The 6206-nt window shown below is 34.5% G+C and overlaps 1 pseudogene; it reads right to left on the bottom strand.

Moving 5' to 3' along the window:
- Positions 1-3268: 3268 nt before the first annotated feature.
- LOC121603020 lies at positions 3269-4007 on the bottom strand (annotated as a pseudogene).
- Between the last annotated feature and the right edge of the window lie 2199 nt (positions 4008-6206).

Raw genomic sequence — 6206 nt, forward strand, 5'->3', positions numbered from 1 at the left:
GGTTGCCGGTTAATCGATTTGCACGAATAATTGGCCAATAAATGTCAAATTCATAAAAAAATATAAAATTCTCTAGTTTTATGATTAATTCACTGTGAATTCATCGATTAATCGTTAGTATAATATTATGTTATTCAATAACTATAGGTTTAGTAACTGCAATCAAATTTGCAATCAACACAGAGTGGAAATGAAGAAAACATCTCACGAAAGTATCACTGTGATAGAATGCAATGTTGATGGCAGGTCATATTTTATAATGATTATGATTAATATGATAAAATGTGATAATACCGATTTATTTTACGACACATGTACCTCTTGGAATAATTGATACAAGCTTTTATTTAACAGTTTATTAGAGGAAAGAACATGGTTGGTGTTTTCTGAAACTACGAAGCGCGTTTACTGCTATCCTTGCAAGTTATTCTCTAAATCTAAAACAAAATTTATCACGGGATTACAGAATTGGCGATCAATGACAGTGCTTTTAGGAGAACATGAAGTGTATTAAGATCAGATTGCTGCTATGTGTACTTTATACAATAGATCGACAAAAATTAATTCAATAGACAATCTTCTTTTAGCTGAAAAAGAAACAGAAGAAAGATATTGGAGAGGTTTATTAAAAGAATCGTTTCAACTATAAAACTTCTTTGCAGCTTAGGATTAGGTTTTCGTGGGCATGATGTAAGAATTCATTCAGTTAGAAAAGGAAATAATTTAACATGTTTGGAATACCTGAGCGAGTATGATGAGTTTCTGAAAATGCATTTAAAAAATATGGAAATCCAGGTAGTGGAAAAACAAGTTATTTGTCGCATACCATATGCGATGAATTTATACAAATCATTGCCGATGAAGTAAGATCTAAAATAATTTTAGATTCAACTCCAGATATCTCACACATCGATCAATTAACTTTTATCATGAAATATTTATCATCGACTGGCCAAATAGTAGAACGATTGATGGATTCATACCAATCGAAAAACATGATGCTGTGAATTTAGATCAAGTTGTGTTGCACTTTTTAGATAAATTTGGAGTAGATTTTTTAAACTGTCGAGGCCAGTCCTTCGACAACGCAGTAAACATGGCAGGAAAATATAATGGACTGCAAGCACGCCTTAACGAACGTAATCCCAAAGCAGTTTTTGTGCCCTGCACAAACCATTCGCTTAACCTCGTAGGGAATTTCGCGCCAGAGAATTGTTCTGAAGCAGTAAAGTATTATATGTTCATTCAAAATGTATACACATTTGTTTCTTCGTCTAAACACCGTTGGAAATTTAACAAGATAAATTAAAAATTCTCAAGAGCCATCTAATTTATTTAAAACGCATTTGCGACGCAAGATGGTCGGCTAGAGCTAAAAAATTTTAATCCCTCTAGCATTTTTTTATTCATTTGAATTCATTCAAAAACTTACTTGAATGTACAAATTAGTTTGATTGTTATTATAACTTGAATTGTTTAAAGAACAGTTTTTTTAATAACTTTCCTTCAGTTTGGAACACGTATAACAATAATCAATCGTTGCTACTAGGGAATTTCTGATTACTGGTTGCCATAAGGGAATGATAGATTTCAGAATGGTTTTTCAAGGGCCTCCAAACTTTTCAGCTCGCGGGCCGCATTGCTTCAAAAATAACTATGTTGAGGGCCATTTGACGCTACCTTCAACTGATGAGTGAACGTTTAAATCTCGTTTGTATAACAAAATACTAACGATACTTGTACAGTTTCGTGTTACTAAAGCTTGATTTTTATCTAAGAAAAGTAAAAATACATTTTTATTTGAAAAAATCATAATAACTTAATATTTTTATTAACTCTGGCAAAGTCATCGTGGGCCGCATTATAAGCTTTTGAGGGCCGTATGTGGCCCGCGGACCGTAGTTTGGAGACCCCTGGTTTATATCATTTGAATCGGATGAATAATTTTCGAGATATGTTTGGCCAATGTTGAGGATAGCGTATAACGTGCTTTTTTTCTTTATTTTTTTTAAGTATAAGTGTTTGCCTTTTGGTTTCATACTATGAAAAACCTAATGCTTATATAAGTTTATATGAAAAACTAACGCAACAGATCATATCACTGACTGAGAGAAAAAATCTGTAAAATTGTTATAGTCAACAAGGATGTGTGATAGCCAACGCAGCAAGACGAGCACGACAAGTAGAAATAGACATACTAAAAGCAAAGTGAGGAAAATACAAATTAAAGTGATGCATAGAAAAAAAACAATAATAACTGGGGGCCTCCAAATCATTTTGCGTAGGGCCTCAGAACTCATAAATACGCCACTGCTCCATAGCTGTTTTCTCCTATGCGTTTGAATTACAGTTAGAATTCAATAAATGAACACTTTTTAGTTGGACGGTCGATTGTTGGCTCAATTAAAAAGCATGCGTTTGTATGGAAAAACCGGTTTTTGAAAAAAATCACAAAAATATCATGGATAGCCGAAAAATATTTCTTCGTATGGAAAAACGTTACAAAGAGAAAGCACATTTTTCAGTAGTTGTCAGGGAATCGAAGTTTAACCCAAAGTGTGTTTAGACCAGGTGGTCTCGTCCCATACAAATGTGCAAATAATTTTGAAAACAAAAAAAGCTCCTTTTTGACAGAATGGTTGAAATGAATTTCCATAGAAGCGGTACGCTTTTTTTAGCAACGCATACGTACTATACATACAAAATGGATTCTAATTAGTTAAGATTTGGAATAGCATATAATTAGAAATATTTTACGTGTATTTGAAGATATTTTATTGAAAAGAACGAAGAGTTTAAGAGTGTTTGTGTATCCGGAATGTCGCCAGAAAGTTTTTTTTAGGGGAAGTTATACCCCGTTCTGTCAAAAATTGACGTTTATGCGAAATAAAATACGAAACTCGTTTCTCTACTCGTTTCTTCAAACAAATTCATCAGAAAAAGTAAAAACAAGCGCTTCGCGTTTCCGCGAAAATCTCAGGAATACCGAAGTTGGGTATCTATACGAAACAACAAGCACGATCGGAGGCGCGGAAGATTTGACAGTCCTGGTCTAAAACTGTTATAAACAAGGCGCGAATTTCGCGGTACCGCGACGATCTCGGTTCGTGTATTTCCAGCCTTATATGTTTATTTTATGATACCGATATTGAAAAAGATTTCCTACACAATCAAATTCTTATGTCATAAAGGCTAGTTCAATTTTTATTAAAATTAATGGTTTTGAGCTTATTTATTCTTAAACAAATTTATATATTTTTTCATTATATTAGGTGTAACAATATTGAACCCTAATTAAAAACCCCTTAAAATAATTAAATATCTTCCTCATTCCATTAAGCTGGTTCAGCTTGATCAGCAAAATATTTTCCAACGTATCATCGTTCATTCTGGTCCGTTTATCAGATAAAACCAACCAAGTGCGCTAAAAGCACGCTCCGCAGATACCTAGTTTGATGGTACTGATAAAAGTAATGTCGCCACTTGATACAGTTCAGAATGAGTGGATTTTCGCAATAACCAAAAAATCCAAACATCTAAATGCGAGTTTTGATGGGCCTCTGCGTCCAACGATATAAGCTGCCGCAGAATCTTGTTCGCGCTCGTTTGTATTTCTTCAGCATTTGGTTCTGGCAATGATCCTCTGTAAAGTACAGTAAAATATAAATCAAAATCACTGGAGCTATTAAGCGCCACGTTCGGAGCATTAGATGTTGTTGATGTAGAAGATGGCTGAACCTTAGCTTTACATAGATGGATGCGTTCCAATGTAGCGATGAAGCTCTATTTTAAAATTTTAACCGGTTTAAGGGCTTTTGTAAGCGGTTCAACGAAACGATTTCCTTGAATTGAACCGACTTTCAAGATGGTCTTCATCCATGACCGATAAAAATCGTCCAGTGATGTGGTCATCATCATCATGTGTGTTTGCCTTGCATGGCTTTTGTAAAAATATAGACAGGCTCAAACGCCGCTACATATTCTTTTATAAAATCCCATTGTTCTGTTAAATTAAAAAATAAAAATAAAATGTTAAGGTATTGAAATTTTTTTTCGTTTATATAATTAATCTCACCTAGTTCCAAATGTTACTGGCCCAGTTCATTGAAGAAATCCTCCTGTTTAAAAAATTGGTTCAACATTTCGAAAATATTGAGTATTTCTAGGAACTTTTTTTTTTTTCAACAATTTTACGGTGTACCTTTAACCAATTTTTCAGCTCAACCATTCCTAATGAATTTAATTAAAAAAAGGGTTATTCATACTTCATCAAAACTATCACGATTGGTAAAACATGAAATTCCCTGCAACTCGCACGCGTGTTTTTAAAAAGATTAAAGTGAGAATGAGCATTATTACCAATTGTATAAATGACAACATCCTTTAGTAGTTCACAATAATATTTCATTTCATTTCATTTCATTATTAATTCAATATCCGCCATCAAGGCTAAATAAAGCAGACTTAAAACTAAATAAACCCTAACAATAAACAAATAATTCATGAAAAACTAAGCCTAACTAAACTAGTCTTGACCTAGCAAAAAAAAATTAAAGAAAAAAAAACATAGGTAGAGCGTAGAGACTATCATAAACTTAATGAAAACTTAGAAGAATAATTAAAGAGAATTAGAATAAAAATACGGTTACGGAAAGAGTTGAGAGAGGAGTCGAAATCAAAGAGATGGTAAAAGTGGTTGAACAACCTGAAACTGGAGAGAATAGGATCATTGAAAGTATTAAGAGTATGACGTGTTTCAATTGACAGAGGATCACGAGGACGAAGGGAACGAGAGGGAACATACAACGAGATGGACGAGAGTAATCAGGAGCATCAGTATCATCAGTTGATCCCCAATATGTGGCGTCCAAGACAAGTTGTGCAGTCAATTTTCAACATAAGAGTTTCCTTTCAAAAATGTGGTAATTTCCTGGCGAGTTTTTCGAACAGAAGCTCCAAGATGGCAAACTATATTAGAACAGTTGAGGCTCATGTTCAACTTCCATAAAGGCCATTTTAATGAAACGAAACGACAATTTAGAGAGCGATTACCGCGAGAGCGAGAGACCCTTTCTGACCAACGATCGAAGATGATCGATAGTTTGCGATGAACTTGATGAACAAAACTGATCTTCAGTTATATGTATAACACGACCCAGGAAACAAAAATTTCATGAAATGAATAAAAAATGAACCAAAATGAACTAACTGACTCTGAAATGAATAAAAATGAATTTCAACGGTTCCTCAGTGGACAAATATTGGCTAAAAATGAACCAAAAATCTGTTCATCGGTGAATCATTTCACAGAATGAACTATCGGTCACCATCGATCGGTCATTGGAAACCGCCTCTAAGATTTAAGCAACATTAAGTAATACTTATTGTTATTACTAAAGCTTGTGTAAACATTAGCCGGCATCGCGAATAAATGAACACATTTTAACAGTCGTTTTAAGTTCATTTGGTTTAACCGAGTTCATTTGTTGTTCATTCCTGTTAAAATAAACGATCGTCAAAACAGTTAACGACTGCTCGATATCGCATATAGGCAAACACGGGGAAAAAATTCGAGCAGTATAATCAAACGACTGTTAATTTGTATCGCATACGCTCTTGACAGTCGTTTGTTTAACGGCGGCATAGGACCAGTCGTTAAAATTAACAAATGAACTCAATGCGTTCGCGATGCCAAATTCTATCAATTTTTAACTACTTTGTTTAATTTTTAACGACTGTTAATTTTAAACCAATTCTTTTGCGATGCCAGCTATTATTTGGCGGAATCGCCACCCAAAAAAACAATACATATTTTAAATACCTTAGGAGCTTTTGCCGATCCATGGCTGCCGGAACTTTGGAAACATTCCTCTTCTTTATCGAGACACCACCGTCCTCTTGCAGCAATCCTCGGGATTTTGCCTAATCTGGGTACGTCAATCGTTTATGGCGTATAAAATTACCCGGCTCATATTTTCCATTATTTTACCTTTATTTACAACCATTTACGTTGTCGATAGTACAAACGAAGTGTCCATTTTCGAAAGCCACACAACTTTCTGTTAGAACAAGCTTATTCTACGTGAAACAAGAGTGAAATTCTGTTCACTAACGTCACTGAATTTCTGAGGACTACAAACGCAAAGCCAACTGCGTTCACACGACCTAAGTTACTCGTATCCCGTAACTTCCCGCTGCGCAAAGCG

The sequence above is a fragment of the Anopheles merus genome, unplaced genomic scaffold (genome assembly GCF_017562075.2).
Source record: "Anopheles merus strain MAF unplaced genomic scaffold, AmerM5.1 LNR4000771, whole genome shotgun sequence".
Lineage (NCBI taxonomy): Eukaryota > Metazoa > Arthropoda > Insecta > Diptera > Culicidae > Anopheles > Anopheles merus.